This window comes from Lygodium microphyllum, unplaced genomic scaffold, assembly GCF_053477565.2.
Source record: "Lygodium microphyllum isolate KBCC unplaced genomic scaffold, Lygodium_microphyllum_v1.1.10 scaffold_31, whole genome shotgun sequence".
NCBI classification, from domain to species: domain Eukaryota; kingdom Viridiplantae; phylum Streptophyta; class Polypodiopsida; order Schizaeales; family Lygodiaceae; genus Lygodium; species Lygodium microphyllum.
This window is the reverse complement of record NW_028229514.1, coordinates 16,725,418-16,747,460: the sequence shown is the minus strand read 5'-3', so window position 1 is coordinate 16,747,460 and position 22,043 is coordinate 16,725,418.

Here is a 22,043-nt window from a genome sequence, read left to right as displayed (position 1 = left end):
CTTTGCTTGAGTAGGGGTGTTAGAGCTATATATAGTTCACCTTATCTAGACTATGTCTCACATATATATATGTAGATTGTAATCAATATGATATAGTCTTCGGGATTGTACATGATGAGTCTTTTCTCTCCCTCTCACGTCTCTACATATCTTTTCTCTCTACATCTCAACAAGTCAACAAGGCAAGTGTTTCTCTTATGAATTCTTAGACTTTTATTCTTCTCAAGGAGAACTAGATAATCCTTTTTTGGTTATCTCATAATCTAGGACTTGTAGTTCATTTTGTAATATTGGTAAAGTGAATTGGTTCGAATACCCTAGGTTAAAAATAGTTGCATATTCGATTTAATAATTTTCAATGAGCTATATACAACAAAATTTTAACTTAATTATTAATATAGTGATTTTTTTAAAAAGTACTCTTAATTGATTTTTTTAATCATCCACTTGAATTATCATAGCCCACTTTAAATGAATTATAGATATCAAGAAAATTTATTTTCTTATGTTTATATGACCTATAAATACCAAGGAGTTTATTGTTTAGATTTATGTAAATTATAAATATATATTTTTATATTTGATTAGTATTTACCTTTACATAATTTATAAATGCTAAAAGAATGTTCCTAATGCATAAAATTTTACTTGTCTTAATATTTACATAGTTTATACATTCTAAAAGAAATATTCTTAATGAAATTTCCTATTTTGCTAGCTAAATGAAATATTATTAATGCATACGCAGTTGGAGAGAATTTATTCAATGCGTTTTGATGTTATGCAATTGACCCTACCCTTTAAAAACTCTATTTTCATAACCTTTACTTGTCCTAACATTTCTTTTCTATTAAATTCCAATTAAGCTATAATTTATTTATCAAATATTGAAACTTCTTTATTTATATTCCTAACTGTGTATGAAGTGAACATTAATTTAAAAAGGAGCCTGGTCTTGTTTTACGAGTGATGGCATTCTAAACATGTTCGCGATTGTATTGATAGCTTCCACACTTTCCACTCTTGAGTACCATCTCTTTGGAGCCATTGCAAGAAGGACACTACAACAAAAAGGCTCCATAGACGCGCTCATAGACGCAATATTTGAATTGTGAAAAAAAATGTCGGGCGCATTTATTAATGCGTCTACAACATCGCGTCTAAAAGCACGCTTATGATCAGCAATACACGCACATTTAGGCATGCCTTTAAACGCGCGTATAAACGCGCTACGTAAATATATAATCATATTTTTAAAAAAGTGGATATATTCATATTGCGCGTCTATACAAGTGTGTATCTACGCATCTAAAACCGCATTTACTCTGAAAGTTTTTGACGAAAATAGACGCGCATTTATCGTGCAATTTAGATGCGCTGATAGATGCGCAAAACAGAGGTATGAAAAAAAAACCAAAGAGCATGTGGCCTGCAAAGCCACAGGCCACATGCTCTGTGGTTTTTTTCCCCCATCAACATCAAATTGTATGCTTAGAGATAACAGAGAAATATTATTTCGAAGATTGGATACTGAAAACAAAACAATGTATGTAGCACACGAAATTTCATATATATAGATGAAACGTTTTTACATTATGAGTTCTAGTGCTTGTGACGTCATGGTCGCAAGCACTAGCTGAAAGTAATACATATCAAAAATGAAAATTACAAGCCAAGGGGAGGCATGCATGCATGGGGATCCTCTATATCTCCTCAGAAGAGGCATCATCATCGCTACCACCACCATTGCCTGTGTCGCTACCGTTGCCGCCACTGCCACTGTTAGTCCCCCCTTTGCTATCCTCAACTGCATCAGGGTTCGCCTACACAAAGGATTAAGGTATATAAATACCATTACAAACAATAAATTAGAGTTATCTATACTTTTCATGTAAAAAATAAAACATATCTCTTCTGGTGGTGGAATCCTCATGGCACGATTATATTGCTCCTTCGTGATGAGTCCCTCCTCGTAGAAATGCTGCCAAGTGGACGCCCGGTTATGACCTCGATGGTAGCCTACCTCTCTAGGAGTAGGCATCCTACCAACGATATGATACTACAAAACAATTTGGACATACAACGTATTAAAACACACTACATAATGAAGTGAAACAAATTACAAAATTTAATTTTTAAAAAGAAATCAAATAATACTTACAAACTCAGCCTCCCATGACTCCCTGCCACCCGATCCATAATGCGACGATCCCATGGTTGCCATCTGGATACATCGCGCCTCTGCATGCTGGCGACTTGTCATTTTCTCCGCTGCTCTCTTCTTGGCCTCTTTCCACTCCTTGCGGTGCCAATTGGGTGGTTGGCCATATCCAGAGCACCCCTGCTCTTATCTCCGCAATGACTCCTTGGCGCGCGTCATAAGGTGAGACCTCTTGTTATGAAATGCGTCTCTCACCTTTGACCGTCCCCAATCATCTGAGAATCGTGAATTCTCGGGATTAGGGTACCTTTTATGTACTGCCCGCAGCACCTCTTCCCACAAACCATTTTTCTGGTGCTTGAAGGGAATCATGCAATCTTTGTATGTGGCATGCACGACACTCCTCAAGTAGGCTATCACTTCCCTCCCCTCAAAGTCATGCAAGATACCACCAACATCAGTGATAGAGTAGTACATTTGTGGAGGCTCACCTCTCTCATTTTTCGGTGAGGGTGATCGAGAGCCACCACCTAGGCAACCCCCACAAAGCCCTCGACCTCCTTGTCCTCCCGCACTACTCTCCCTCCTCCCTCGACGTGCACTACCCTTTGCCTCACTCGATACACATGCTTCTGCAGATGCACGTGCTTCGGCCGATCCATGTACCTCAGCTCATCCCTGTGTAGGCAAAGATGTGATAGGTGTCCCAGACATCACACTAAAAACCTCATCTGCAGTGGGAGGGCGACCAAGATAATTGGTCATCTCCCCCATGAATTGCTCCTTGTTGAATGGGGTGCTGGAGGATCTAGGATTCCACATCTACACAAGAAAAATCATATTACCCTGTGCAAATAAAACATATTTCATACAGCGTCTATACCTGTGTCTCTGTGGGCGTCTATACCTGCGTCTCTGTCTGCGTCTGTCAGGGCATCTCTGTGGGCATCTCTCAGCGCGTCTATTTTCGCGTCTATAGCCGCCTCTACACTGTCATCTAGATGCGCTCACAAACGCGCATAGTCGCACCATTTCTTCTTAAACTTGCTTAGAAAACAAAGCTAAAAAAACTCCATAGATGACAAGATCCAGCATGTGAAGAGAGAGAAGAGAGAGACAAACAAACAGAGAAACCAAACAAGATTGAGAGAGAGAAGAAGAACTCACCTTCTTTGCTTGTTCCAATGGGTGGCGGCGGCTAGGTTGCAAGCTGCTTGTCCTCCTTCTTCCTTCCCTTGCTAAGTTGCTTCAATCTTGTTCTCTTCCTTGCTGTTTGGCTCTTCTTCTTTACTCTTTGGCTCTTCTTTCCTCATGTCCTCTTTTTACTCTTATTTCCTTGCCTCATTGTCTTCATGAAGTGATAGATAGACAGGAGTAGTGATGTCAAGCTCGAACTACAGAAAACGCACAAAAAACGTAGGAAAGCACAGGTTTGAAAAGAAAGCCACAACTTTTTTTAAATTTTTCTATACTTGCGTGGCGCGTCTGTCAACGCGTGTAATGGCACGTGTATATCCACAGATAATTCCTATTACACGTGCTTACAGACGCGCAGGAACAATTTAAGGAATCAATGCATGCATAATTAGGGAATCAATTGACCTATGTGGTGACATATTGCAAATGCACAAGTCAACCTTTGATTTATATATACATCCAATCATCAAGCCCTATCCAATCACATTTGTATAGGGCATGCCCTATCCAATCAATGCATGCATTTAGGGAATCAATTGACCTATGTGGTGACATATATAACAAATCTTGAGGATAAGAGATAACACATTGGCAAGTCAATTGGCACATATATATGTAGTGACACGAAAGAGATAGAGAAAGGCATATTATCCATCAATCAATCAAAGATATGTGAGCTATAAGTGCACCTTGACATGATTGGTATAGCTTGCATATGCACAAGCCAACTGATTTACATCAATCTACTCATTCTATGAATTGGCATCCACAATCTTTCCCACTGCATCCACAATCTCAGCCAATTTATCATCAGTAAGATCTCTAACATCATCCTCCATTTGAAATCGGCTTGTGGGGAAGGTTTTGTTCCACTAGCTGGCTATTATGTTTTTACATTTATCATTGATCTCCACAATAACAACAGCCTTCAAAATTATACCCAATTTGTGCAATGCCACTTCTTTCCCACCAAGGCTCGAGAATAAGGACATAATTGTTAAACCTTGAGGATATAATTCTTTCAGTGGTGAAAGACTGTACGCAATAGTATTGACCTGAAATGAGTTGCCCAATGCATCATACCGATCTGAAAGGGTTAAGGGTTGCCTCAAGTGTGGTCACGATCATATCCAAGCACCATCTCAATCTCATGGGGTTCAAGTGGGGCAGCTTGGCCTGGGCTGACCCAAACGAAGTTCCATATTTTGCATGCCAGGACAATCTCATGTTGAAGATAAGAAGGTATCTTGCTAGCTTTCTTTGTGGGAAGAAAATATTTTTCTGATCAATCCACATATAGTGCTAGGGGCACCCCGTGTGTTTATGCAATTCAACTTCTCTCTCGGATCCCATGGGGGCCAATACTTCTTTGTTTTCTGAAGCACCTCAAAGATTGTCATGGGAGCAGGGGGAAGGATCAACCTTCTTCCATCTACTGGAAGGTTTTAAACATAACCACCTCAGCCTAAAGCATGCTGAAAAATATCTAGAGTCTGTGAACTCTGGATCTATGCCATTAAAATGCCGTTTGATGGTCTCCCACTTTGAATTGGAAACGTTCTCAACATTTTCAAAATAGAAAAAGGGAGGGCCTTCCATCAAACTATTCAATGGTTTTGACTTGCCTTTAAAAAAGCCAGGAATTCCAAACCCCATGCCCTTTTTGAACTTGAAATGTGGGATAGAACCTAGATGTGGACGTGATGTTTTTCCATTCATAGATTGAGTCTCGAGCCATACAACACTCCAGTCTTCACTCGCACTTTTATCCAAGTCTAGAGTAGGAGTAATGCCAATCTTTGTTTTAAGGCCCAAGTAAGTGTACCATAGCTTAAGGGCTCTTTCATCTACCCAGTATATTTTGCTAGAGACACCTCGTGAGGGTCCAGCATGTCTAGTTATTTGAACACCTCGTGAGGGTCCAGCATGTCTAGTTTGATCTTTTATCTTTTACCACTAGTGCACATTATTCAATGCACTTTGGTGTGAGGGTAAACATCTTCGAACTCAACGTAAAGATGAAAAGATAAATACCCAAGATTGTGGTGTCCTTGCTCACTTCAAGGATGCCAATGGTACTTCGAGTAATCATTAACTCTATTTTTTTAATTCAATGATTCAATGTGTATATTTCTTAATTCTATGGTTTTTATCATGTGCGCACGTGCATGCTCAAGAATCAAATTCAGGTGGTTAAATAATTATTAAATTTGGTTTTTTAATTATGTGAATTGCAATTTTAGGTGGTTAAATAATTGTGCGTCTGCTGACACGTCTATATTAGCGTCTATTTGTGTGGATATATAGATGCACAATCCGCGTCTATTTACATGCACGTTTACACGCACTTATAGATGCTATGATAGACACACCTGACTTTGCGCGTCTAACATGTGCGTCTATGCCTCGTTTCTGTTGTAGTGGGAGTCCGTAGCAGTAGCTTCAACCCTTATTAGGGAATCCAAATGTTTTCAAGGCCCCTTGCAAGACCAAGACTTTGTAGGGAGAGGAAGGACTTGTGTCGTAGGTACAGAAAGCACAAAAGGTAGATAAGTCCTTCACAAGTTGGAATGGTGCTCCCCTTTGCTATTGATGATGATCTCCTCTTACTCTTCTTTATCTCACACCCTCTCTTTCTTCACTCTCTTTCTATCTATTCTCCTCTTCTCTTCAACTACTCCTTTCTTTCTTCTTCTCTACTCCTTCCCTATTCTCTTGTATTCTTATGTTCCTCTTCTCCTTCTCTCTTCTCTTCTTCTCCACCTCTTCACTTCTCTTCATTCTCTCTTCCCCTCTCCTTCTCTTCTCTTATTCCTCTCCTCTCCTCTCCTCTTCTTCACCACCTCTTCTCTTCCCCTTTTTCTCTTCTCTTCTTCTCCTTCTCTTCTAGACTTCTTCTCCACCTATCCACTTCTCCTTTTACTTTTCCTATCCTATCCTATCCTATCCTCTCCTCTCCTCTCCTCTCCTCTCCTCTCCTCTTCTCTCCTCTCCTCTCGCTCTCCAATATGGCCTGTTTGGGGCCATCGCAAGAAGAAGTCTGTAGTGCTAGCTTCAAGGTTTGACTCTCTTGATCAAGGTCTCTAAACTGTTTGACAGCTCCTTGTGAGACTAAGAATTTCTAAGTATAGGATGGACTTGTTTTGTAGGTACAAAAAGCACGAAAGGTAGACTCTCGAGGAAGTTACTATGTGTATATCCTCTGCATCACATGCGTTCAAGGCCTATTTATAAATATCCTTATTTGTGAGTTTTTCCTTAATAAAACATAACTCTTTTCTATTCAATCTTTAAATAATCCCTTTATATTACATGAGTTCAAGGCCTATTTATAAATATCCTTATTTGTGAGTTTTTCCTTAGTAAAACATAACCCTTTTCTATTCAATCTTTAAATAATCCCTTTATACTACACCCTAGCCTTCTGTATGTAAAAAATGTATAAAAATAATATCTTTAAAATACATTATTTTGAACCCACATGTGGAACACATATATTCATGAGTAATTTACGTGAGGGTAGACGAAACCTTTGCAAGCCGGAGTGGCTGAATATGATCTCCTCTTGCTCTCCTTTTTCTCACTCCCTTTCTTTCCTAACCCTCTTCCTCTCTATCCTCCTCTTCTCTTGATCTATTCCTTCCTTTCTTCTTCTCTACTCCTCCCATATTCTCTTGTATTCTTATGTCCTTGTTCTCCTCCTCTCTTCTCTTCTTCTCTAGCTATTCTCTTCTCCTCTTTCTCTCTTCCCCTCCTCTTCTCTTCTTCCTCTCCTCTCCTCTCCTCTTCTCATTCTCATCTTCTCTTCTTTACCACTTCTTCTTCACTACCTTTTCTCTTTCTCTCTTCCTCTTCTCCTCCTCCTCCTCTCTTCTTCTTCTTCTTCTTCTCTTCTTCACCACTTCTTCTTCACTACCTTTTCTCTTTCTCTCTTCTTCTTCTCCTCTTCCTCTCTTCTTCTTCTTCTTCTTATTCTTATTCTCTTCTCCTCTTCTCCACCTATCCACTTTTCCCTTTCTTCTCTCCCTCTCCCTCAAGGGGGAAGGGCAATGAAAACTTAGAATATTTACCTAAGTTTCAGGGTAGCCTTGGCTTTATATAGCTAAAGGCCATCAACCTTCAAGGGGCGTCCTCACAACTCATGCCATGGGGCAATTGACAACAACGTACTTTCACAATAGTTATGAGGGTTCCAAAGAGGTCGATGATCACACGTGAGAGAGAGTCAATGATAATTTCAAAGAGCTAGCATTTAATTTGATGGGGTTGGTAGTGTCACTCTGTCGACCAATATTTTTTTTCTTGCTTTTTCACTAAGGTTTCTTTATTTTGAATCTATTAGCATCCCCGTACCTTCACGTTTTGTATGGGATCATTACAATCTACCACATTCATCTTTCAAATCCTACACATGCTATCTCCAAATTGAGGACATTAATGGATAACATGGATAAATTGGTACAATATGATGAAGTTGATCTTAGCAAACTAGATGGATTTATCAGAATAAATATTTAAAAATCCCTTCCAATATGTTGGCTTTGATCACCTACTTTAATTATCCTAACCCATTTTAAATGAATTATAAATACTAAGAAAAACTATTTTTCTATGTTTATATGACTTATAAATACCAAAGAATTTATTCTTGATATTTACATAATTTGTAAATGAAAAAATATCCTAGATGTAGTTTTATCTTTCTTTACATTTATATAATTTATAAATGCTAAAAGAATATTTTAATGTAAATTTAACATTTATTTTTTGTTGAATTAAAATTAAGATATAATTTCTTTTTCTAATATTAAAATTTCTTTATTTGTACTCCTAACCATGTATTAAATGAACATTAATTTCCAAAGAGGCATGTTCTTCTGTTGTTGCGATTAACAGTGTGTCAAACATGTTCGCGATGGTATTGGTAGCTCCCACACTCTCCACTCTCAAGTACGGTCTTTTTGTGGCCATAGCATAAAGAAGTCTACGGTGATAGCTTCCACCTTTGAGTGTCTTGATCAAGGACGATAAATAGTTAGGCAGCTCCTTGCCAGATCAATACTTTGTAGGGAGAGGAAGGACTTGTGTCATGGGTACAAAAAGAACGAAAGGTAGATGAGACCTTTGCAAGCCGAAGTGGTACTCTCCTTTGTGGTTCAAGATGATCTCCTCTCGCTCTCCTTTGTCTCACTCACTTTCTTTCTTCACTCTCTTCCTCTATATCCTCCTCTTCTCTTCATCTTCTCATTGCTTTCTTTGTATCTACTTCTCCCCCATTCTCTTGTATTCTTATCTTCCTCTTCTCCTCCTTCTCCTCTCTTCTTCTTCTTCTTCTTCTTCTTCTTCTATTCTCTTTTTCTCCACCTATCTACTTCTCCTTTTCTTCTCTTCTCCTCCTTTCTTCACTTCTTCCACACTGCTTCTCTTCTCTTCTTCCTCACATCTTCTATTCTCCTCGTTCTCTTCTATGTGTGTGTGTGTGTGTGTGCACGTGCAATTGGTGGGAGAGGGGGGAGGGGGAGGAAAATCAAAATGTTTTATTAAGTCTTATGCTAGCCTCTAATTTATAGCCAAAGTCTATCAGCTTTAAAGACGTGTCCTCACAACTCATTCTTTGGGGCATTCAACAATGTACTTTCACAATAGTCATGAGGGTTCCAAAGAGGTCAATGATCGCACGTGAGAGAGAGTCGATGATAATTTCAAAGAGGTGGCATTCAATTTGATGGGGTTGGTAGTGTCATTCTATCGCGGCCAATCTTTTTTCCTTACTTTTTTACTAAGGTTTCTTTATTTCGAATCTGTTAGCATCCCCGTACCTTCACGTTTTGTATGGGATCATTACAATCTACCACATTCATCTTTCAAATCCTATAAATCCTATCTCCAAATTGAGGACGTTAATGGATAACATGGATAAATTGGTACAAGATGATGAAGTTGATCTTAGCAAACTTGATGGATTTTTCAAAATAAATAATTGAAAACCCATTCCAATATGTTGGAGTTCCCTTCCAAGAAGAGAATCCTAAACCAAAAAAAACTTTGATCACTTACTTTAATTATCCTAACCCATTTTAAATGAATTATAGATACTAAGAAAAACTATTTTTCTATGTTTATATGAGGTATAAATACCAAATATTTTATTCTTGATATTTACATAATTTGTAAATAAAAAATATCCTAGATGTAGTTTTATCTTTCTTTACATTTATATAATTTATAAATGCTAAAAGAATATTTTTAATGTAAATTTTAACATTTCTTTTTTGTTGAATTATCATTAAGATATAATTTATTTATCTAATATTAAAATTTCTTTTTTTATACTCCTAACCATGTATTAAATGAACATTAATTTGCAAAGAAACATGTTTCTCTGTTATCGCGATTGACAGTGTGTCAACCATGTTCACGATGGTATTGATAGCTTCCACACACTCCACTCTTGAGTATGGTCTTTTTGGGGCCATAGCATAAAGAAGTCTATGGCGCTAGCTTCCACCTTTGAGTGTCTTGATCAAGGACTCTAAATAGTTAGGCAGCTCCTTGCAAGACCAAGACTTTGTAGGGAGAGGAAGGACTTGTGTCATGGGTACAAAAAGAACGAAAGGTAGATGAGACCTTTGCAAGCCGAAGTTGTACTTTCCTTTGTGGTTCAAGATGATCTACTCTTGCTCTCCTTTATCTCACTCCCTTTCTTTCTTCACTCTCTTCCTCTTTATCCTCCTCGTCTCTTCATCTACTCCTTGCTTTCTTTGTCTCTACTTCTCCCCCATTCTCTTGTTTTCTTATCTTCCTCTTCTCATCCTTCTCCTCTCTTCTTCTTCTTCTATTCTCTTCTTCTCCACCTATCCACTTCTCCTTTTCTTCTCTCCTCCTCCTCTCTTCTCTTCTTCCACACTCATTCTCTTCTCTTCTTCCTCACATCTTCTATTCTCCTCGTTCTCCTGTGTGTGTGTGTGTGTGTGTGTGTGTGTGTGTGTGTGTGTGTGTGTGTGTGTGTGTGTGTGTGGAAGCGGAAAAGGAGTCAGTGGCAACCTTGCAACTCGATAAGACAAGGCAAATGGCTAAGAAACAAAAGGAAATCCTTGATTTGAAACGGGAACTAAAGGCCAAAGATGAAAAGGAGCAAAGGTAGTGGCAATAGCTTGTAGATGAAAATCAAAAGCTAGTGGAAATGCAAAGAGAGTATAAGCTTCTAATCATGCAACATGAGGATCCAGGAGCAAAAATAGGTCAAATCAAACGGGGCATGAAAGAGTTTGCTACAAGGGAAGAAGAAAGGAAGCAAGAAGAGGAACAACATCACATAGAAATGAAAACCATGACTAAAAAGCTAAGTCTTGAAAGAGAGGAGCGGGAGAGATTGAGCAGGTAATCGAAAGACCAAGAGCAGAGACTCATGGCCCTAGTACAAAGACAAGGACAAGGTATGGAGGAAATGAAAAGGAGAGTTGAAGAGTGGGCAGGACAAAATGAACGAAGAGTGAAGACCTTGGTGTGTCGCCTGGCTCTCGTGGAAAAAGAGAAAGTCCTAGCAGAAAGCAGAGCAGAGGCAGTCCAAGTTGGTTTTAATACTCAACAACAAGTCTTCCTGAATACATTGATGGATGCCACTCACGCGGAGGAAGGGAGTCCTTGGAGGTGGTAAAGAAGAAGTTGAGCATAGCACACAGAGCTCTCCGAGCAGGGCTACACATGCCCCCCCAACTTGTTGCGATTGGGTTGAGCTTTGATGAACAACATAGGTACGTGTTATTGGTGAGCCTAACCCCCCAGGAGATTGATACTTTGGGGTTTGTAGAGGAGGTACAACAAGAAGATTTTCTAGGAATTGAAGCTGAACTACAATTTGACATGGGCACATTCGAAGAATAAGCGATTCCACAACCCCCTTCACCCCATTCTAAAGAGTAGTGGCAGCCCACATACACATCCGTGGAAAGAAAAACCACCATGAGGAAGAAGAGAAGACAAATGGTGGAAGAAGCCAGATAAAGATTGAGGGCTAACCCTATAGCACAGTCGTCTCTACCCCTTCCACCATGCCCAAATGACTTGCCGGCCATTTTCCATGCTGAACTTCTAGTCTAAGAGAGATAAGAAAAAGAGAAACAACCATTCACCTTGAGCTTCCTCGTCCCCAATACCCTGCGAAGAGTCCTTCCCCCTAAAATAGTGGAGGAGATGATCAGCATCAGAAGCCAGTTAAGCCAACAATGGCTAGAAGAAAGAGAGAATAATCCCACCCTTTGGGGCACTCAGGATGCGAAGTACTGGAAAAATAAGGTTTTTTGAAATGCTTCACTGCGTGCCCAGATACGAGTGCTAGCTACTCTGGCAGAGACGCATCTATGATGACAATGTGCTCTCATGGATTGCTTTCTGTAATACCCTCCAGTCTGAGAGAAACGACCCCACCTTTATGGCGTATCCTCGTAGGGTAGGAGTAGACTTTGATGCATACACCCATGGCCATTACGACTTCCCCATCATATATAACCCTTATACTACCACCTTAGTTCAAGCCTTCACTTTCACCTCCGACAGCCTAGATGCCACCATGACTTGCTTTATTGCTTGACTTCTCCTCCTATCCCGATCCCGCCTTCATTACCACATGCAACTATCTTAGGCTATTAAAAATATTACTTAGGCAAGACTCTACCCTAGTGGAACGTGGTCTCCCCCACTCTTTTTTTACCCTAACACCATTGATAGCTACGCGATGACCTACCTAATGATGCGAGTCATCCTTTTACCCTCCTTCTGCCTCATTATTCTTGAGGATATGAGTGATATCCAATTCACCTGCTGTAACCACCCATTCCTCTCCACCACCCCTCTCCAGGTTTTGTTGAACCTCAAGGGTTTCATGTAGAGATGGAAATTTTGGAGTCACTCCATTAAATCCCCCTCACCACCACCTTTTGATGACAAGATCTAGCAATTAGCTACTGCCCAAATCCTATATATCAGCAGGATTTTTGTAAAAACAAAGCAACAATGAAAGGAGCCTGTGACATGTCCAAATGCAAGTCACGGCATATAGATCACAGTCACTACACCTAAGGGTCCTTAAGCTAGGCACATCGGATGGCCTTGGTGGTCCAACTCTAGTCCTAACCCTCTAATCCTTTTTGCCTCCCCACTTCACAGTTAGGGCACCCCAAGTGCAGGACATACCTAAGGAGATAACACTCACCTATGGTTAGACCTATCAACCTAAGCTACACACACTGCACCTCCCTTTGCACAATAGGGTCCTCAAGTATGGGACATCACACAGGCTTATCTAGGCTTAGACCCAACTCCATGTTCCACCAGCATGAGCACAGAGCACCACACAGTGAGGTAGAAACTCCCCTTAAGTTGAGCACTTTATCCTTCCAGGTACAACAGGATACTGCAAACCACCAACTTGGGAGGCCCTCAATGTCCACTCAACACACCTTGGGTTCTCCATCCAAATCATTACCAAAGCTTCCCAATCAAACAAGTCCACATGTGGCCCTATCACCCCCCCTAGCCAATGGCCCAGACCCCACCCTTCCACAACAAAGACCTCAAAGTGCCATGGGACTGGCACTAGTCTCGAAGGGGGGTAATGTTAACCTTAGGTTTAGATGGTAGAAATATGAAGCAAAAAGTGGAAAAGAATAAAAAAAGAGTAAAGGTGTAGAGCAAAAAAAACAAAAAAAGAGCAAAGGTGTAGAGGCAGCCCCTAAAAGCTAAGGTGAGGCAAAAACACAATTTTAAATAGAAGGCGCCTCAAAAAACTCTAAAAACTCTTGTAAAAGAGCGCCAAGCTCCCTCGTGTGCCATTTCTAAAGAATAGACGGGTATAGGCTTAGGCCATGAGGCAAGAAAATGGAAATTAAAAAAATGACATTGCCACAAAGGCCAACCATGTAAAAAGGGATGGGTGGTGATGGGATTTTAGGGCTTGTATATAAAGTTCAAAAAGTGAATGGAAGCTCATTTCTTTGGTGTGTGGCTAACAAGAGGCCTCTCTCCTTGTCTTTTTCTCTCCTCTTGTTTGTGTGTGTGTGTGTGAAATAGAGAGAGGGAGATTGAGAGCATGACGGAGTGAGCACATGGGAGTGAGGGATCAAGAGGGTGAAGCTCTTCACCACTCCCACTACAACAAAAAGGCCTCTTAGATGTGCTCTTAGATGCGATTTTTGAATTGAGAGAAAATCTTACGGGCGCATCTATAAGCCCGTCTAAATGTGCGTGTACCATTTCGCGTCTATAGTCGCATGTATAAGGAAATCCACACACACCAATAGATGCGCTTTAGACGCGCATATACACGCATAAATAAATGCGCAGAAGAAAACCAAAATTATTATTTATTTAATTTCTTTTGTGTATCTACAAGTGCGTCTACATGGAAGATTAGATGGACACATAGACGCGCTTTTACATGCGCCAATAGACGCGACTGCAAAACCAAAAGTCTCATTTTTAAAAAAAGATATTTAATTTTTTAATTAATTTGAATTATATAGCACATCTATGGACGCGTGTACTTTGCATTCTAGATACGAGTATAGACGTGCATTTTTTGCAATTTAGATGCACAAATAGACATGAAGCACATAATTGGAAAAAAAAAACCAGAGAGCATGCTCTCTGGTTTTTTTAAACCCCTCCCATACATCAAATTGTGCATTTGCAAAAAACATAATGGATCTGAAGGCATGAGAATTGAAAACAAATATCCATGTATTCATTATATATAAAACACATTTACATGGGGAGTTTAAGTACTTGCGACCTAAAGCGTGGCCATAAGCAGTAGGCTCAAAGATGGATAATAGAAAGCATGCACGACGCTCCTCATATACGCCATTACATCCCTTCCTTCATCATCATGGAAGATGCCATCAGTATCTATAACTCTATAGTACTAGCATACAATCTCCTCTATGTGATCTTGTGGTGAGGGTTATCACTTGCCACCTCCTAGGCAATCCCCACACAAGCCTCGTCCTCCCCCTTGACTCTCCCTCCTCCCTCTCTATCGACTACCCTCTGCCTCGCTGAATGCACGTGCTTTTGCAAATGCACGTGCGTCGGCTGACGCTTGTGCTTCAACCGATGCATGTACAGGTGCTGCACGTGGAGTACCTGCAATTGGGATTTGAACATTTGGTGTTTGGGAAGCAATGCTAGGCAAAGAAGTTAGAGGTGTTCCAGACATGACGCTAAACACCTCGTCTGCTGTGGGAGAGCCGCCAAGGTGTATAGTCATCTCTCCCATGAAGTCTTCCTTACTAGGAAAACCTCCAAAGAAAGCATTGACCCCTTTGTTGAACTGCGCAAAAGTATCATTCATGCGCTCCAAATCTGGGTCATTGCTAGATGAACCACGATGCGACATCTGCAAAAAAAACACAGGAATAAGACAAATTTGCTAAACTGTAATATTGTGTAAATTGTACTATTATGTAACATGTTTGTACAATTTGAAAAATAAAAGCTTGTCTTTTTTATCAAACCTGGCGCATGTATATTCGCGTCTGAGATGCAGAATAGAAGCGCTCTCAGACACTTCCTTGAAGTCAAATCCTTTGTTTTCTGAGTAAAGCGCATGTACTCTCGCGTCTACTATGCAGAATAGACACATTCAGAGATGCGGTACCACTATGGAAAAACAAAAGCTTTTTTTTTAGCATGGCGTGTGTATACTCGCGTCTATCATTCAGAATAGAAGCGCTTAGAGACGCGCCTGAAGACACGATAACAGAAAACACAGCTGCGTGTCTATATCTGTGTCTACTCTGAAAACTACACGCGCTCTCAGACACGCTAAGTCGGCCGCTCTCAGACCGACAACCGCCATGATTTTTTTGTGATATAAAAGCTTCAATTTCATAGAAAGAAAGATCCTAATACAGAAAGAGAGAGAGAGAGACGACTCACCTTGGGTCTTTGGTATGGACGGGTGGTGGCGCTGCTTCCTTCCCCTTCTTCCTCTCCTTGGTGAGTTGTTCTCACTTGATGCTTGCTACTTGTTGTCTCCTCTCTTTGCCTCTTGTTCCTCTTGTTCTCCTCTCTTTTGTTCTCTCTTTCTTCCTCTCCTTGGCTTTCTTCTCTTTAGCTGTCTTCTTTCCCTTCTTGTCTCTTTGAAGTGAAAGAAGAGGTGAGTCATGAGGAGATGAGTCATGAAGAGACTAGTGGAGGTAGACTGCATGTTGGCTGAACTCGAGCTCCAGGATGCGCAAAAAGCGTAGGAAAGTCGTAGTTTGAAAAGAAATCCCTTGTATCTTTTGAATTTTGACGTTTGCGTCTATTTTTGCATGTATATGCACACCTAATTTTATGTAAACACACTAATAGATGCGTTGTCGTGCTACTGCGCATCCGAGTCGTATACACCTCCATTTCTTTTGTTGTGCATTTGTGTTATTTTCTGCATGTGATTCATTGTGTGTGTGATGCATTATGATAATCCGCATCCAATGTATATATTCCGTTAGTGCATGTATATGATTTTGTTTGGATGCATGATGTGTGTGTGTTAGAAAAATATGAAAAATTGATGCCAAAGGACATTATCAAGCTGATAATTTCAATGATGATCTCTAAGAAAAGTGCAGGGAATTATGGAATCAAAGGAAGGTTTGTGGAAGCGATCATCTAAGTTCAAAAGTTCCCATGACATAGAGTTGAAGGAAGTCTCTCAAGAGCTGCTTAAGCGAGCAAAGTGCTAGTGAAGCACCAAGGGAGTATTTTTCCATCCAATCTTCAAGGCCGAAGTCGAAGTTTATGCGCAGATTACTCATTGTAAAGCTGACTGACAAAGGGGCAATGCATGACTTCAAAGAGAAACCTCAAATTCTAAATCAATGCTGGTGTTTAAATCTTGTCCAGTATACGTTTGTAGAATCGGAGCGAGTAATGGCTTCATAGGCACAGGACTGGTTATGGCTACTGTGGGACAGCTTAAAGTGTTGTAATTATTGGTCTCTGTTTCGGATTTCATGGTTTGGGTCTCATGTGTATATGCAATCACACATTCAAGAGATGGATGCACTTCAATATTTGTGTTTTACTCATTCATAAGAGGGGGAAACTAATTTGGGGGGTTTTAAACCGCTTTTGGAGGGAAAAAAGCAAGAGAAAAGCAGGCTGTTTTGGGGGACAAGGAAGGACGGCATGACGGAAAAATTACAGGGGAATCAGTATTTTTGGGCTTTGATATGTCATTGGCCTCAGGGATTCAGGGGAAAAAACCTATCGGGCCTGCCGGCTAATTTATGGAGAAAAGGTCTAAATGTTAAAGGATGGAGAGAAGATTCATGGGGGAAGGAGTTATCAGCATCTGGACAATTCTGAAGCCTGAGCCTAAACAACCGAGCTGAATTTCGCCGCCTTATTAGGACCTGATGTGGATGCTGTGGAGGGCCATAACCATGATAAATGGCTGATAGAAGAAGCTAGAACACTAACTTATCATGGCTGCCACTGCATCTTCACGAACCATACAAAAGGGCTCAGGAGCTTTGATAGGCATTGATGGAAATGTAAGGAGAAGGATGGAAGCAAGAGTTTAGCTAGATGCGTGATAAAGCCAAGGATATGTCTTCCAGTTTGCCCAGTGCTCAAGGTGTTCTTCTGCGGACCCACCAATTATTCACAGAGATGTGAAGCCCAGCAATATTCTTTTGGATCAAAATCTAGTAGCAAAGGAATCGGACTTTGGATTGACGAAGGTTAGCCCTCGGTTTGAGATTCATCTTTCAACCGCTCCAGCTGGAATAGCAGGATACATTGATCCTTAATATTTTCTGAGGCGACAGTTGACTACAGCAAGACATCAACCGGTGAAAAAGCCAGTGCGAAAAATTGAGGATCATCATGTTAGACGGCACGAGTCGACGTAGAGCTGCAGTGCCGATGAAACTTGCGGACGATGAGATGACAAGGAAGCTACATTCGATGCTCTGATTATAGTGAAGGACGAGGACCAGACCAAGAAGAAGAAAACGACGACAAATAGGAGATAAGCAAGCTACTACTTGCCGGTGACGAAATCGGTAGAAGACTTTAACGACAATGCAGAAGGCCTGATTATTACTTCTACTTGTGAAGGAAGGAAGGATCAACGAAAAGCCCACAGGCAGCGGCCTCTCTGGTAACTAGAAGCAGAAATGAAATTTGGGTGGCAACTCCCGTTTTCAGAATCACAGCCGATCACGATCTAATTCGGCTGAAAAGCATGGTTTTTTAGCATCCTTATTCCACTTCAGCAGTAGCTTCATCTTGGCATCTGTCAATCAAACGTTCATCACCAGTAACCTCCTAGGCAATAATGCCAGCAGCAGTTGAAGCAAGGAGGGGCCTTATGGATTATGGAAACCTTGTTTTGGTTCAGCCATGGATGCTTGGTGCACCATCCAGGATGGGAAAAATAGAATCGAATAAAAGACGCCTCTGAACAGGGTTGCAGAATCGTGCCTTGATTTCCCCATGTTAATAATTGCGGCTCAAAATTTATACATGTACTGGTTGTGTTGGACGAAGCATACATTGAATTTTCTGGAGAGCCTTCACGCTGTTGAATGAAGCATACATTGAATTTTCTGGAGAGCTTCACAAATTACCTGGGTAAAGGAGCATGAAAATCTTATTGTGCTTCGCATTTTCATCAAACGTGCAGGATCAGAAGGCCTGCATGTTGGTTATGGTAGCTTCCCGTTGAGCATTAACAATTACTTGTGGAGAGTTAAACAGCCATATAATGTTTCTGTAGCTGCAGAATTGGCTGCATGCGCTACTTTAAGCAATCCATGCTACCTCAAGAATGTGAAAGAGGCTCTAGTTGCTGAAAGAGAGTAGTTATTTAAGCTGTTCAGACTTTTCCTGTTTTCACACCTTATCCAAGACATGCAAATTTTACCTTCTGTGGAGTTAAAGGTGGTCACAGTGTAGGACAGTTGAAGGCGGATCTTGCTAAGGAGGATGTAATGATACACCACAGACTAGTGGAGCTCAGATAGTGTGATTACAAGGATAATGACAGTGAAAACTACAACAGATGATTCTCTGCACTAAGGGACATGTTTGTCTGGATTACTTGATAATGTCCAGTCTTCTGTTCAATGTAACTGTCACCAGAATTTTCTGATCATAAATTTCTTGTAACACTCTTGACAAGAAATATAGTGAAATTTGGCATCAAATATTTGAATTCTTCTTGTTAGCCTCTTCCCTTGCTATATCTTGAACCCTGTGTTCTGCAGCCTTTGCGTGAACTTTACGACATTTCTGGTGAACCTGACGTGAAAGTGTTGCGTCACTTTTCAGCAAGATGGGAGACTCGCAAGAAGAGATGACAGATGATAATGTCATGAAGAACCTGTTTCAGTCATTTACCATTTATATGCAGCAGCAAGCTCACGCGAAACGTGACAGTGATGCTATGGATGCCTTGAAAGCTGTCCAACAAGAGATGAAGCAGTTTAATGGCCAGCAAGTGTCAACTTACCTGCATTTGTATGAAGAAAAGATGAATTTTTTGGGGTTTCTCAAGATGTTTGGAGCCGCTACTTCTTGCGGATGGTGGTGCGCGCTCTTGAAGTCCGCATTTCAGAAATTCAAGAAACACATGCAGGTTGGGCAGAGTTTAAGAAGGCATTAAAAGATTGAGAGCGGAATTTAGGTGACGGGAAGTGCTTAAAAATAGCAAAAAATTATGAATATCAAGGAAAAAATTATCACTGTCAAAGGCGGCGGCTCGATCTAGGACGATTTTAAGCGTCAAAGTGCTTTAAAGGCGCCCGAGCGACACTTGTTGATTTTTCATAATTTTTCAGACAGTCGTGCGGGTTGACACGAGCTACTAGCCAATATGGGATGCTAAGCCGGATGCCCAGGATTTTTCAGAGCTCAATTTCGAGTCCGGACGGGGAAATGGCCAAGAAACCGGTCAAGATGCAAAGAGGTGGACAAAATTTGGCCAAAATGGGCAAGTGACCCTTGGGAGCCCAATTTTAAATGTCACATGAAAGTTTGATGTCTTGCATGAAAAAAAAACGTGGGGAGGGAGATGTCAGGATGCGCCCGATTTTTGCGCCCAATTTTGGAGGAGGCATCATGCAGCTTGTGAGCAACCCACCCAATGGATCTTGGGCATTGATTCCCCTCTGGATGCAGACTCTATCGCCGCCTCTCGCCCGTCAAATGATGCTCTCTTTGAAGATCTCTGATTTCAGTCTTTCTCTCTCCTCCCTCTCTCTCTTCTAAAGGCAAGTTCATGTGGGAAGAAGAAGGAAGAAGAAAGAATGATGGAGGCTTGTCCGGCATGGATCGGATTGCTCCACGGGCTGGAAATGGTGATTTGTGATTGTGCTGGACATGAAGTGCTACTGATTTTCAGATTTGCAGCCATGGACATGAAACCCGAAACACGCAAATAAGCAGTAATTCAAAATTTTCAAAGGAAATTTGGGATTTTATGGCTTTTGATTGATGAAATGTTGTTCATGTGGGCTAAAAATTGTTTATGTTGTTGTTTTCCATGAGTTCTTGCTGGTCATAATCAGAAAATCAGAAAAAATATGCATCTTGTGGTTCAAAATAACATGCTAAAACACATAAAATATGAAAAATCAAGGGGAAATGATGGTTTTTTGGCATAAAAATGGGAAAGTAAATAGGAACACCAACTAAACTTTCATTTTTCTGCAAGAAGGAACTAAGGGCCACAGCCCATAACCTATTTTGAATTTTTAGTAATTAAATAATGCAGAAAATAAGAGAAAATACAAGAAAAGGGTGGAAAAACCCTAAAAAATAGGGGAAAAATATATTTTGGATTTTGAAAAATAAGGATAAATAAGAGCAATGTTTGTGAATGTTTGTGGGGACTGAAGCATGAGGATTTGCCTCATTCAACCCCATCTTCTTGTTCTAGTGTGTCTTTTTCCATTTTTTTCACACAAAATGATGGTAAAATACCCTATAAATCTATCCAACGATGCAATATTTAAACGGGGAAGGGTAGAGGAGTTGAAATATGTCTAAATGCCGTGTGAGATGATGGGAAAGTTGCTGATTTCTATGCAAAGCATTTAGGACGGATGATAATTAAAATTAAGAGCTTAGTAGTACGAGGATCACCTCGGTGCTAGGCCCATGCAACGAAGCACGAACGGTAGTTGAAAACCATTAAAAGAATGGTTTTGCACTTGTGCACGATACTGTTTTGCTAAATGTTTGAGCACTAGGCATCCACCAAATGCATAGAGCATGAAAAGAATTTAGAAAATATCAGTGACCAGCTCCTGGACATGCATGGCAATTGGTTTATTGGAACCTGACCTACGATGAGAGGCAGTGAGGTACCCATGCTGTAGGCTAGTAGTGGGGGCCAGGGGAAAGAGAAGTAAGGACAATGGTACATTCCTGGACACGCTTATTTGGTACCTTGAGCGACTTTTGTGCAAAATGTTTAGATGTTGAGCGACGCATCGAGGGGCCAATCCCCAAGGTGTAGGAGAGTCGCAGAGGGTTGACAGCATTCAGCCGTAGGAGGAACCCCATGTGTATGTGATTCGAGCCTTTTGGCTATGTAAAAGGGACTCTCTCTAAGGAGTAATATTGGGTTAGGATCAGTTGGACTACAACGTATTACAAACGCAATGTTTAGGAAGGCAGAGATTTTGATAGACGCTCCTGGCCGCTAGGCGGAGGGGTTGTCTTGTGCGTAGTGACGAGGCTCGGCTAGTGCATGAGCCAATGCCGGCTCGTTTGTAGGTCCATCAAAGATGAATATTTCCTGGAGGATACAGGTCTTATGAATCGCAGGAATTTCTTAGCATGGGTTTCTATGCCTAATAAGGGACTTTCAGTTACGGCTCTTCTACGAGAGTTTGAGAGCCGCTATTATCAGTTGGATGGGACTGAGCAGCAAACTTTGGAGATGCAGAAAGTGGAGTTATTTTTACAAGCTGCTGATGCTGATTTACAGGAAAAGTTGGATGATCTTTTGGAAGATCAAGCTACTGATTCAGGTTTAAAGACCGAGTGGAGACATGTCATTGATGCTGTGAATGCTCTTGTTAAGAAGCAGCGCAGGAGAGTACAATTGCATCGTAATACAGGATCAGTTTTTGAAAAATCCTTGGAGACTTCTTCTTCTACCCCTGCTGTAACTTCTTTGCCTAAGCCTACTCCTCCTGCTGCGAATCCACCAATTCCTGCTGCTCCAGTGCCCTTATCTGTAGATGACGTTATTAAAGGTTTGGCAGATTTGACGATTGAAGCAGTCAAAGCTGAAGTTGGTAAGTTAAAGGAGCAACTTATGTCAGTATCTGCTGTAGCACCTGCTCTAGCGACTGATTTTCCAGCTGGTCAAAGAAAAGGGAGACGATGTATTTGGTGCGATAGTACAGAGCACCAACACTGCAGAGATTGTGATGCTTTTCAGGAAGCGCGTAAGAAGAATGTAGTGTTCTGAGGACAAGATGGGAAGATATGGCTGACAGAGACTGGCGCTCCTCTTGACACGAACTTCGGTAAGGGAGGCATGAAGAAGCTTGTTGATGATATGGGTGCACGATCAGCTTATGTGAGTGTTAGAGGAGATGCTTCAGCTTATGGAGTCCAGCTTGAGCAGAAATCTGATGGAGACTCTGCTGTATGGTCCTCTGCCTTGGAGATAGCG